Source organism: Lynx rufus, unplaced genomic scaffold, assembly GCF_022079265.1.
Source record: "Lynx rufus isolate CCGP_SWC_20201006 ecotype Redwood Valley unplaced genomic scaffold, mLynRuf1.p SCAF_4, whole genome shotgun sequence".
NCBI lineage: Eukaryota > Metazoa > Chordata > Mammalia > Carnivora > Felidae > Lynx > Lynx rufus.
Genome location: NW_025814856.1, coordinates 160,839,575 through 160,853,747, shown reverse-complemented (window position 1 = coordinate 160,853,747; position 14,173 = coordinate 160,839,575). Strand labels below are relative to the sequence as shown.

The window sequence follows — 14,173 nt, the reverse complement described above, 5'->3', positions numbered from 1 at the left end:
GCTGAAGAGACTTTTTCCCCATTGGATATCCTTGCCTCCTTGGTTGAAGATTAGTTGACCATATAATCATGAGTTTATTTCCAGGTTTTCTATTCTGTTCCATTGATCTATGTGTCTATTTTTATGTCAGTACCATTTATTGTGATTACCACAGCTCTGTAATATAACTTGAAGTCTGGAACAGTGATGCCTCCAGTTTTGTTTTTCTTTTTCAAGACTGTTTTGGCTATTCAGGGTATTTTGTGGTTCCATATAAATTTTAGGATTGTTTGTTCTAGTTCAATGAAAACCGCTATTGGTATTTTGATAGAGATCGTACTAAATCTGTGGACTGCATTGAGTAGTATAGACATTTTGATAATATTTCTTCTTCCTATCCATGAGCATGGAATGTCTTTCCATTTTGTTGTGTCTTCCATTTTTTTTTCATCAGTGTTTTATAGTTTTAAGAGTACAGGTCTTTCACCTCTTTGATTAGGCTTATTCCTAGGAATTTTATTATTTTTGTGCAATTGCAAATGGGGTTGTTTCCTTAATTTCTCTTTCTGCTGCTTCAGTATCCCAACAAATATTTATTAAGCAGTTATTACAAGGCTACGTTGGTTCTTGGTTTGAAAAGGAGATTGAAAGCAAGCCAAAGCCCTTTCCTTAATAAAGCTAATATTATATTGGAGAATACAGGTATTAAACAAATGAACACATAAAGTTCACACAAGATAAATGTCATAAAATAATATCTATCCAAGTGATGTGTTAGAGAGATTAGGGATACTTTTTTAAAAAACTGTTTATTTATTTTGAGAGAGAGAGAGAGCACAGGCATATAGGAAGGGCAGAAAGAGAGAGACAGCGTGAGAGAGAATCCCAAGCAGGCTCCCTGCTGTCAGCACAGAGCCCAATGTGGGGCTCTATCTCACAAACTGTGAGATCTTGACCTGAGCTGAAATCAAGAGTCAGATGCTCAACCTACTGAGCCACCCAGGTGCCCTCAGACTAGGGATATTTTGAAGTGACAGTCAAAGCTTCTTTGAAGGGACAGGTTTGAATGACAGTAGTTGGGGGGAGGGAGGCTCATGTAGATTAGCAAGAAGAGTAATCTAGAGCAAAGGTGATGAGACAGAAAAATGCTCTTCTCAGAAGATAAGCATCAGAAGCCTGACTTACTTAGACTCAAGTGAGAAGTGAAGAGAGAAGAAATGATGTCAGAGGAACAGACCCCAGCCAACTTGTGAAGGACCCATGATAGTGAAGAGCTTCGATTTTATCCAGAGGGTGAAGTTAAACTGTTAAAAGAGTCTTTCAAAGAGAAATGACAGAGCCAGATGTATGTTTTTAAAAGATTACTGCCTTCTAATTTCTACTTAGATCATCTACTCCTAAGGTATTGTCAGGACTGGCATAACCTCATTAACAAAACCAGCAACAGTACTCAGAGAGGGTGAAGGGACACAGGAATCTACCTTGGGATTTCCTAAACTACTAGCAAAATGAATGGAATTGTGGATAATACATCATCACTTTTTCCCTGACTCCAGTCTTCTCCCGGGGCTCTCTGCTGGCCAAATTCAAGGAGAAACTTGAGGACTAAGTAAGTCAATCAATGTAACTCACGGAAGCCAGCTCTTGACTAGATACGTGAGTGAAATGATAAACAGCAGATCTGGATGAATAAATGGAAGACGTCTACAACTCAGAATAAGGTGGCAAACTTTGCATTAGCAGGTGTAATAATTAAGGACCGTGAACAAACACCACAGACACACTCCAAAATAAAAAAGTAAAGTGTGTCTGCAGGAGCCATTTTAACATGCAAGAATGAAGTTGTATTTTACTAAACATTTGATTATGCATTACCTCAAGTGTACAAATAATAACCAAAAATGATACACGTGCACCTTAAAACAATATACCGAAGAAGAGTAATTAATGAAATGTATACTGCGAAGAGGGATAGCTTGGTTTAATAAAAACAGTTCATAGAATTTTCAGTTCTCATTCTGCCCAGGTAATGAACTGAGAATCCCCCAAAACAGAATAACTATTGTGGAAGGTGACGTCATAAAAGGCAAGTCGTTTTCAAATAATCTTGCCCTATGTGAATCAAGTAACCCAAAAGGCACTGAAAGCTATACAATTTTAAATTTCATCCCTATGTTAAGGAAAAATAATATAAAAACAGGGAGGGGGACAAAACATAAGACACTCTTAAATATGGAGAACAAATAGAGGGTTACAGGAGGGGTTGTGGGAGGGGGGAATGGCCTAAATGGGTAAGGGGCATTAAGGAATCTACTCCTGAAATCATTGTTGCACTATATGCTAACTTGGATGTAAATTTTAAAAATAAAATTAAATTAAAAAAATAAACATATTTCATCCCTATCTTTTTAACAGTTGAAAAAATTAGTCTATACATTCTCTTTATTAACTTTCATGTTCCTGTTTTTGAATGCAGTGGTTTTTTTAAATTTTTTTATTATATGAAATTTATTGTCAAATTAGTTTCCATACAACACCCGGTGCTCATCCCAAAAGATGCCCTCCTCAACGCCCATCACCCACCCTCCCCCCCTGCCCAACGCCCCATCTACCCTCAGTTTGTTCTCAGTTTCTAAGAGTCTTCTATGCTTTGGCTCTCTCTCCCACTCTGACCTCTTTTTTTTTCTTTTTTTTTTTTTCCTTCCCCTCCCCCATGGGTTCCTGTTAAGTTTCTCAGGATCCACATAAGAGTGAAACCATATGGTATCTGTCTTTCTCTGTATGGCTTATTTCACTTAGCATCACACTCTCCAGTTCCATCCACGTTGCTACAAAGGGCCATATTTCATTCTTTCTCATTGCCACGTACTACTCCATTGTGTATATAAACCACAATTGCTTTATCCATTCATCAGTTGATGGACATTTAGGCTTTTTCCACAATTTGGCTATTGTTGAGAGTGCTGCTATAAACATTGGGGGTACAAGTGCCCCTATGCATCAGTACTCCTGTATCCCTTGGGTAAATTCCTAGCAGTGCTACTGCTGGGTCATAGGGTAGGTCTATTTTTAATTTTTTGAGGAACCTCCACACTGTTTTCCAGAGTGGATGCACCAGTTTTGAATGCAGTGCTTTTATCATTCCTTGCTTGATATATCCAAGTCCTTCCTTACACGAAACACACGTTAGGATACTGACATCTTCAGTCAGATTGAGCATATGTTAATTTCACCTCTTAGAGTTTTTAAGTTTATTTATTTTTTGGTGGGGCGCCTCGGTGCCTCAGTTGGTTAGTCAACTGACTTCAGCTCAGGTCATGATCTTGTAGTTTGTGAATTGGAGACCCGTGTCAGGCTCTATGCTGACAGCTCAGAGCCTGCAACCTACTTCAGATTCTGTTCTCACCCTCTCTCTACCCCTCCCCTGCTCACACTCTGTGTCTCTCTGTCTCTCAATAATAATAAGTAAACATTAAAAAATTTTATTTATTTTTTGGTAATCCTTACACCCAATGTGGGGCTTGAACTCAAGACCCTGAGATCAAGAGTCACATGCTCCTCCGACTGAGCCAGCCAGGTGCCTTGACAATTCTTAGATTTTGATATCATCAATGAAAGCCAATGAAACTGGTTAAAAGTGAAAAGGTACCAACATATCAACAAACGGAATGGTGAAATATGAAAAGAAAATAATTTATTTTTGTACTAAGCTTAATTTCTATTTAAGCCACAACAAGATAAATGTGTGGATATATTAGAAAAAATGTTCTATTTCTTCAATAGACTTTCTGAATCTTTCACATTCTTTGGGTCAGCAATGCATAATGTATATTGGGTTAACATTACAATCACGTCAACATAAAAATGATGTAGAGGGTGATCCTGCAACCTAAGGATACATGTTTTAAATTCCATAGTCCTAGAATGGTTCCTGGCACAAATTTAAAGGTTCAGTAAATGGCTGTTGAAGGCATGAATGATATCAAAAGATCAGAACAGCATTTTGAGGCAAAATGAAGTTACAATTTTTCTAAATATCTACTGAAGTTTTAACCAAGCCAAATATCCTCAGAGGGTAAAGAGAAAAGAAAAGAAATAAAGAAAAGAAAGAAATTTATTTTACTATATAGTTTTAGTTGTTTTATGTAATCTCAATTGCACACTTTTTGAAAGTGGAATTATAATCACAATAATGTGAAAAATAGGCTTTCATCAACAGGGAGTCGTTTTAAAAGGAAAAGATGGGAACAGAGTAACACGAAATGACTTATGAAATCCAACTTAATGTATAGAAGAAGGGCATAGAACATGTCCCGTGGGGGTTATCAGCAATATATAAACGAGCAGGAAGAACATAACCACTGTTCTCTGGCCTGGGCAGATTCAGTGGTGCCGAGATGGACTGGGCTAACAGCTTACAATTTCTCTTCGTGTCAAACAGATCTAAGTTGTCGGAGTCCCGCTCATCGGATTAGTTTCTTATAAGTTCTGTCAGGGCAGAAGTTTCTGGAGAAAGGGAAACAGGTAAAGAAATCGATTGTAGGGGCGCCTGGGTGGCTCAGTTGGTTGAGTGTCCGACTTCAGCTCGGGTCATGATCTCGCAGTCTGTGAGTTTGGGCCCCGCATCAGGCTCTGTGCTGACAGCTCAGAGCCTGGAGGCTGCTTCCCATTCTGTGTCTCCCTCTCTCTCTGCCCCTCCCCAGCTCATGCTCTGTCTCTCTCTCTCTCTCTCTCTCTCTCTGTCAAAAATAAATAAACATTAAAAAAAAAAAAAAGAAATCGATTGCAATCGTGAAGAGAGGCCAAACCTCAGTTTGAGCTCTACCCCCCAAAAAAGGCTGGAATATTTTTAAAAGCCAGGGTGATGGGCATAGATCGTAGGCCACTTGTGTTCACTAATTGGCTTTATCACTCCCCGAAAAAGTAAATATTTTCTTCTCTTCATCACTGGAGGTAGTTTTATACCTTGAAGTAAGGGGCTCATCACCAGTCAGACCCTTAGTCTAAAACTGGGAGACAGGGGCTCTATCACCTAAGAGATGATAGCCTTAGGTTGCAAAACAGGTCTTTTGCCAGTTTTACAAGATTTATATCTCATAGGTGCACAGCACAAGATGTACAATTACAAGTTTTCTTTTTTTAAGAAAATTATTTATTTATTTATTTTGAGAGAGAGAGATCGCTATCAGGGGAGGAGCAGAGGAAGAAGGAGAGAGAGAATCCCAAGCAGGCTCTATGCTCAGTGTGGAGCCCAACTCGGGGCTCAAACTCAGGAACCAGGAGATCATGATGAAAAGAACAGCTTTAAATCCAAATGACAGCCCTGCCTTAGTTTAAAGCTAAAGTTCTCTTTTCTGCTTATTATGGATCTTTGATAAGAAATACAATTGCTGAGAAGTCTGTTTTGCTTGCTGTTTGCTACGAGCATTGTGAGGCCTTTCCTGAATGTAACCCGCTGTGTAGTAGAATGGGTTGTAAACCTTCCTAAATGTAGTCTGATATGTAATGGAATGAGTGATTGTACATAAACTAACCGGCATTTCTCGCTTCTGTAAACCCGCTTGCTTAGCACATTCCTCACCCTACCCCCTTCCCCCTTCCCCCTTTTTTCCTCCCGCCACAAGTAACGGACAAAGCCTTCCCGCCAAAGGACAGACAAAGGACGCCCAATCAGAGAACAACAAATGTCCTTACTTTAAAATCAACTAATCAGGCCCCTCATAATTTGAAACCTCCCCTGTGCTATTTGTCTCTGTCTATAAAAACGCTGTACCAACCCTGATCGCGGCCTCTTGTGTCACCGGCGACGAGTGCGCAGAGGACCAGGTTCGAACCTGCAATAAACGACCCTTGCCGCTTGGCTTTGACTTATGACTCTGGTGGACTTTTGTGGGAGGTTTCGGAACTTCGGGCATTACAATGATTGAGCCGAAATCAAGAGTCAGACGCTTAACCAACTTTGAGTCACCCACGCACTTCTACAATTACAAGTTTTCTAAAGTAGATACTCTAAGAAAAAGGAGCCGGGGGCCTGGAGTCGGGAAGAAGGCTGTCTGAAGGTTAGTCAGGCTGAGGGGAAGCTTCGGGTTTTCTTGCTCGATCCCTAAGATAGAACCTGGTTAATGACAATGTCCTCTTAATACAAGAATTACTCGTCTGAATCCCCTCAGGCCTGAGTGTGGGTAGAGAATCAAAATTCAACCACTCATGATTATTATGTGTACAATAAATCACCACTTAAAAACTCAGTCTCCATTCATTCTTTCCTGCTTTTCTACCCCAGAGTCCACCTCTGCCTTTCACAACAATACTGTATCAGTCGGGTATTCACTGATTATAACGCAAATAACATGTAAATTGACCATAGAAGGAAATTGCCCAAGTTTTACGTACTTGGACTTCCTAACATTGACGATAGGTATAGAACAGTTCAAATCATACACGCGCATACACTGGTTAGGTCAATTCTAATGTGGAGAGATCGAGAAGGATGATAACATTACAGGCACTTCAAAATTAAATTCTTTGAGTCAAAAGAGTTAATTGGAACAATTGATAGTGCTCTCCGTTTTGTTTTGTTTTGTTTGTAAAAATGTTTTCCTTTGGGAGATTCTGCAAAAGCAGAATGACACATTATGCTATCAAACAATTTTATTGCAAGAATCATGTTGAAATTTCAAAGATAATTTCATTTGAAAAATTAGTGTAGAGCTGAGATTTCAAACAAAATTCTGTTATAAATTGCTTGCTTTATTTTCTCTAGACAAAGTCCTAATGGACTCTCTTTTTCATTTAGTTATGTCACATTGTTTTCTACGACTTGTGAATTCACTTTAATGGACTTTCCCCCCAGACTTTACCATCAGTATCTTATACACACATGTCTACTTTCTGGCCTCAGCTTTCCACGTCAAACTTCACATCTCCATCCCGCACTGTCGTTTCTCCCCCAAACTAAAAAAGTGTGTCTCATTTTGGTGCATTGAATTGATGCTTTACCAATAAATCTACTGTACTTTCTGGTCTGGTTCTCCTGAAATGTGTGTAGTTCTTCAAAAAAAGAGAAATTCCTGACTTCATTTGGTGGCCCCTCCAAATCCTGACCTATGAAACGTATAGCATAATCCAGGTCCTAGAAAAAAAAATGATATATTTGTAACTAATAGTTTTTAAATGATGACAGAAGAAAAGATACTGCTTGTGTGACCTTTTAGAAATACGAAGTTACAGAGAAGTCACTAGTATCCCAACATTGGAAGAAAACCACGTACGAACAGGACATTATTTCTCTGAGATAATCATCACTGCCCCCTCCAACTATAATCATGGTACCTTGGTCCTCTGCCCTCACCCTCACAAAGGCTGTCATCCAGAAATTAGGAGACCCTTGATAGCTTCCCACACAAACTGTATGTGCTGTTCTCTGACCTTCCAATTCTTCACACATACCCCACTTCCCATCCCCTTGATCATAAATCAGATCCTCTGAGATCCCACCTCCAATTCCAAGAGAGTCACTGTCCAGCCTCTGAACTATATAGACGTTTCAGACCTCACAGTTAACCCTCACAAAGTACCTGACACGCAGAGAGTAACTAATTAATGTATTTGTTCAACAGATATCTGTAAAAACAAGAGAGAAACACAGTACATCCTTTGCAAGAACAAAAATAAGAGCCAGGGCAGGTTGGTGAGAAGAGATGAATTCAGAAGACATGAAAATAACAGAACAAATAACACAGATACTGCATGTCCAGCAGCAATGCGTTTTAGTTCCTTCTTTCTCTGTGATGAAATCTGTCCCCTGTTTAAAATTCTTACTGTGTGTGTGTAGGGAGGAGTGGGCGGGAGTGGGAAGGGTTATTTCTGGTGATATTTTAAACCACATCACGCACAGCGTGAACAGTCACGTAAGAAAGTCATGGTCTAAATCCACCTGCTGCATTGAAAAAACATCAAGAATTCTCCCATGGTGGGAGTTTAAATCAACAATTACTTAAACGTTTTGTTAATCTATGAGCTACCCAAGTATTAGGAATGAGGGGTCTGGAACGATTTCTCATAGGTCAGAATATTGGGAAAAAGCAATTAGTATTGGTAAGTAAAATATAAATGTTATGTTGGAGGAGCTGTGAATAAAGAATGTTCCCATTTGAAATAAAGATAATTCAAACTTGGTTAAAATGTGTTTTTCCCCTGACAATACTCCTGAGGTAAACAGAGACGCTGAATCATGTGCCTAGCTATCACATTTGCTAAAATAATAAAGACAGTATTCTTAAGACCATCATTTAAGTACAAGAAAGAACTTCGCTCAACCTTTTATACCTAGAGTTCTTTTAAGATAGATGTTAAGCCTTCTAGCCATTCTCTCCTAATGTGCATACAATGGATTTGACAGTTATTTTGATATGTTTGGGATGCATTCATGCCTCCCAGCTAAGCATGCACTATTCAATTTGGAGGCCTTAAATAAGCTCTCAGTATGTTTGAGAGCTAATTAAAACTTCATTATGAGTACAACAGCCACACCACATTACTGGCTTGATAAGAAACCCAATAACTGGCAGTGTCTGTGTAGTCTTTCAACTGACACTTAGAATTAAGTTGCATGGTGCCCACTGCCCCCTAGAATCTCTTTTTTAACAAGAACACAAAATGTAAGCGTGGAACGTGGCGCTGACTTATGTTAAAGGACAGGCAGAGCCTGGATTCTGTCACATATTTTCAACATGTTAAACTTTTCTTTACAGCAAGAAAAATAATTATATCTGAAACACATATTTTCCCAGATTTACTTTTGGGCGAGGGTGTATATATAATTACCCTTTTTTTCTTGTGGTATCTGTTTTCATACAGATGGATGGCATATCTTCCAATGAAGAATTCAATTTATAAAAAATGAATCCAATAATTTAACCTGTCCAAAAGGGAAGACAGATAAGCACTAATATAATTAACTCTCTTTTTTCTATTGATAAATCCTTAAAGTTATTTTTTAATATAAGCTAACATCCTCCCATCAGCCAGCATGGCTTCCGGGCAATTTTCACGCAGACATCCTGTAGTGTATTGTAGGAATGTCAATGAACTTTAATATTATCTAGAACAAAACATAATTAGTGAGGAAATTCTTTGGGGAACAGCTAATGCAATGTATCAAGTTGCAAAGCAAAAGGCTTACAGTTCTGTGTTACTTGTTGAAACTTATTTACGCTGATAAAACATATTAGAAGCAAAATATCCTACCTTTTTTTTTCCAGTTTCTCCGTGTAAACAGATTACTGTCAATGACTTTGGATAATATTCAATTAAAATATAAATTTTATTAATTATGACAAAATAATAATGTTGCTATCTTATTGAAAAGATACTTTCTTGCAAATGAGAATATCAAAGGTTAAAGGTTGAAGTAATTGTCGTGGAAACAGATAACCTACAAAAAGGATGACAGCAAATAAGAAAATACTTCTTAGTGTCCCTCAATTCTCCTCTCAAAACACAGCAACTTATTTGATTGTGCCCAAGATACAGTAACTTTTCTTAGCTGCAACTATTCATATTAGCCCATCTTTGATGATCGAGTTAAAGTGGCTATTTATGAAGTGGCATGAATAAACAAAGTTAATAAGTAACATTTAAAAGCCCCTAGGAACTCTTATTAAATATTTCCAATATCTTCAATCAAAAGGTACTTAACGCATCACATATACGTAAAATCACTCCTGAAATGCCTTGTTAATAGATGTGCCCTGTTGAGAAATTTTACAATTCATTTCGAGCCCTTTCATATACAAATCTTTAAAATGAATGAGTCTACCTACTCACATATATTTACCAAGATATGTATAACCTACCAATCTGTGAAAATTATGCTTTTCTTAATCTTTCCCCCAACTCCCTCTATTGAATACATAACACAGCTGTATTTGGCATTATTTTTATCCCCAAATCCGAGTACCTACTACAGCCTAGAAAGCTCCTATTTTAATGAAGTAGATGAGGAAAGTTGTAATTCTTGAGAGCATTAGAACAGTAAAAAATATTAATATGCTTGTTTTTAAATAAAAATTATTGTAGCTATTATTAATCATGATTCCTTTTATTGACACAATGTCAAAAATACTCATTCTTTTTCATATTCTCAGAAAAAATACGTAGAAACTTAAAATTATGACTTATTGCAGAACATTTAATGCATGTCCCTTTAAGTTTGTGTGAGTGAGGAATGAGCAGTCTTTGTTTTCCACACGGGGATTAAAAAAGGATTATAAAATAAGCTTTTTTAAAAAAAAAATGGAACATATAAATGTATTAATAGTAAGCGAAAGTCCTGCTTAAAACTATTTTCTCAATGCTTAAGAGCTTCCCCTGTATCGTTCTAGATTTTTATATGCATCTAGAGATAAAATAATTTATGTTGAAATAATCATACATAATGCATAGGATATTGCAACTCTCTTTTTTCCCCATTTTATTATTTTTTTAAATTTTGTTAATGTTTATTCATTTTTGAGAGAAAGAGAGAGACAGAGCATGAGCAGGGAGGGGCAGAGAGAGAGGGAGACACAGAATCCGAACCAGGCTCCAGGCTCTGGGCTGTCGGCACAGAGCCCCACCCACACAGGGCTTGAACTCACCAACCATGAGCTCACGACCTGAACTGAAGCCAGAGGCTTAACCAACTGAGCCACCCAGGCACCCCTCCCATTTTCTTTCTTTATTTTTATTTTATAGTTAAAATACAGTGTTGTATCAGGAAATTTTCTTTTTCTACCTAAGGCTATATCGAGGTCATGTTTCTATTGCAGTATATATATATATTTCTCATGTATTTTCAGCAGCTATATTATTTTCCACCATATGACTATACTGTCACGTCGCAAACTTTTGCTGATGGACAATAGTTTCTAACTCTGCTCTATTACAAATAATGTTTCGTGAACATTTATGAAGACATCTGTAAGTCAGTACATGGATTTCTGTAAATTATATTTCCCAAAATTATACAGCATAAATATAGTACTTTAATATATATGGTTATATAGTATGTATAGATGTATATGTGTACAGATATATACTACATATAGTATATATAGCTATATAATATAAAGGGCATAAATGAACTATTTCATAGTTACACAGTGAAACATACTCAAGATTTCAACTTTTGCTTCTTCTTTAGCCAAATGCTGTAGGTAGGCCCAATGATATGTAGTCATGGAACTGACTGTCCATGACAAACAAATGAGATAGCATTACGTGTTGTTTTCTTTCATATTTTTCTTTCTCTTACATTTTGTTTTTTAATTTTGAGAAATGTGTGGCAATGTTAATACTATTGCTAAGTGTTTTTTTTTTTTTAACTTGGCACTACAAAATTAGTGTCAATCAATCATAAATTAGTATTTGCTTTGTTATGGGCAAGAATTAAACTATGAATATGTTCCTTTAGAATCTCCCCAATATTATGCATTATCATGCGCTGAACCATGAAAAAACAACTAAAAGGAAAGTTATTTTGGAAAACAATGGAAAATATTATTTAATTACAAGGGAACGTATAGAACTAGCTAACATTGAAGATTTGGAATCTTCATTTCCAATGGAAAATTTTACTTTCATCTTAGACTTTCCTCGAATCTGTATGTGGACTTCAGACACATCCGCCTGAAGCCACGCCGATTTTTTATTGTTAAGAAAGTAAAGCAGGTACATGGGAAACCATCAGGGGAAAACACTACAATTCTATGAAAAGCACTAACGTCGGTAGGTAAGTAGACTGTGCTATTATGTTAGGACAGCACCTCAGAATGATAACGGAAATTGGTGAATTTTCTCCGAATAATATATATAATACTACAAACTGTATATGCTATATAAGAAATACAAGGAGAATAATGTGTCATTTTGAGCCCTCTAACAAACCAACGCCGAGGCAGTATTAATTATGCAAGAGTTGTTTTTAGAGGAAAGGGGTCACTGTTCATCCGCAAGGTTTTTGCCAGGTTTATACCTTGTGAAGGCACCTTCTCAGTCTGCGGTTTGTACTTTCATTTGGTTAATAATGGCATGTGAAGAATAGACAATTCAATTTTCATGTATTATTACCAGTTTTTCTTTTACTGCTACTCCTTTTTGTGTCCTAATACATTGTCGACTATTCCAAGGTTGTGAATATTTTCTACGTATTCTTCGACAAGTTGAAAAACAATAGCTCCAGTGTTTAGGTGCAAGATGCATTTTTAATTCATTTTTATATACAGTGTGAAGTAAGGGTCAATGTGAATTTTCTCCATGTGAATATCATCATCCCAACACCATTGGTTGAAAAGACTGTTCTCCTCCACTTTGAATTATGTTGGTGGCTTTGTTAAAACTCAATTATTCATATATGGGTGGTCTATTGATAGTCTTGTACTCTCCATATACATACATACATATATGCATACTAACTGGGGAAATGTATCACGTTCATTGATTGAAAGACACACTATTGTTAGTTTGTCCATTCTCTGCAAATTGATCTATAGATACAATGTGTTTTCTATCATATTTCTAGCTGGGCTTTTTGGAGTATTTTTTAGATAAATTTACAAGATGATCTAAAAAAGCTTTTCACAACAGTTTTGTGTGTTATAGGTTTTATACAGTTACAAGAAAATTTTAAATCATCTTGTAAACTGTAAAAGCCCTGCTAGAATTATGATAGAGAATATACTGTATCTATAGATCAATTTGCAGAGAATGGACAAATTAACAATAGTGTCTCCTTCAATCAATGAATATATTTCCCCACTTACACATACTTTGACACAGAAATATTTTTCAATTTTATGTGTATAAAGTGAGCAATATTTTATCATATTTGCCTGTTAGAATTTTTTAAGACTGATGATATTTTAAATAGTATTACTTTTATAATTATAGTTTCCAAATGTTTGATGCTAGCAACTGAAATTGAATTTTTTTTTATTAATCTTGCTCGCATCCTGTTGCCTTACTAAAGTCACTCATTACCTAAACTGATGTTTTTTAAAGATTGAGTAGAAATTTCCAAATGAGTAATCATATTATTTATGAATACAGACAAATCTAATTCTTCTTCCCCAATCTTTATGCTTCTTTTTATTCTTGTTGATTGGCTACCATCTTCAGTGCAACACTGAATTACATGGAGACAACGTATCCTTTCCTTGTTTGCAAATCAAAGGGAAAACATGGTCTGTCATCATTAAATACTGCATTCATTAGCCATAGGTTTCATGGATGCCCACTATCATTTTGAGATCATTTTCTTCCCTTCCTTTTTCTTAGTTGTTTTTTTTTTTTTTTTGGTTGTCAAATGATCGTATATTGAAATAATTTCCCTTGTAGTTCTTTTTTTAAAGAGCTTTTTTTTTTCTTTTGAATTATTTATTTACTTTGAGAGAAAGAGAGAGGGGGAGAGCAGGAGCAGGGGAGAGGCAGGGAAAGAGAATCTCAAGCAGGCTCCTCACTATCTGTGTAGAACCCGATGTGGGGCTTGATCTAAGGAACCGAGAGAGAGAGAGAGAGATCATGGCTGAGATCAAGAGTCAGATGCTTAACTGACTGAGCCACCCAGGCGCCCCTCCTTTGTAGTTTTTAACTGGCTGGGCATTCAATTGCACCATTATTGGTGTCATCTATGATGTCAGGAGGCTGGTGGCCATCCACACAGATTGGGCAGTCCCCAGGATCTTTTTAATGGTTCCGGAAAGTTCTCTAGCTAAAGATCTGTGCCACATTTGTAAGACAATGCTGCCGATCTCATCAAAAGTGATATTTCCACTGTGCTTCAAGTTTTTCTGCTGCTTTCTGTCTCTTGGTTGTTCCTTGAGGGCTCTGATAATCTGGGCAGATGCAGAAAGAACCACTTCAGTCTGGGCCTGTCTGTTCTGAATGGTCAGTTTCACTCTAATCTTCATACCCTTCCAATCACCGGTTGCCTTGAGGATGTCATCACCAAACTTTTGTGGAGACAGACCCAGGGGCTGATCTTTGGGGCCAGGAAGATGTGGCACTGACTTTGCCACCTGTGCACCTCAGGTGTATGACTTTGATCTTGATGTGGTCAAACTTAGGCGGCATGGTAGAGGCAGCTGGTGTCAATGGATCTTGAATCGGGACGACCGAACATAGTTGTACGCTCGCTTCCTCTGAGCCAAAAGCC

At 37.2% G+C, this 14,173-nt stretch overlaps 1 protein-coding gene and 1 pseudogene across 1 annotated transcript in view; both read right to left on the bottom strand.

Moving 5' to 3' along the window:
• CNTNAP2 (contactin associated protein 2) overlaps window positions 1-14,173 on the bottom strand; it is a 1,378,773-nt gene that overhangs the window by 1,273,919 nt on the left and 90,681 nt on the right. The gene's annotated exons all lie outside the window — the stretch shown is intronic.
• On the bottom strand, window positions 13,606-14,091 carry LOC124524807 (60S ribosomal protein L12-like; annotated as a pseudogene).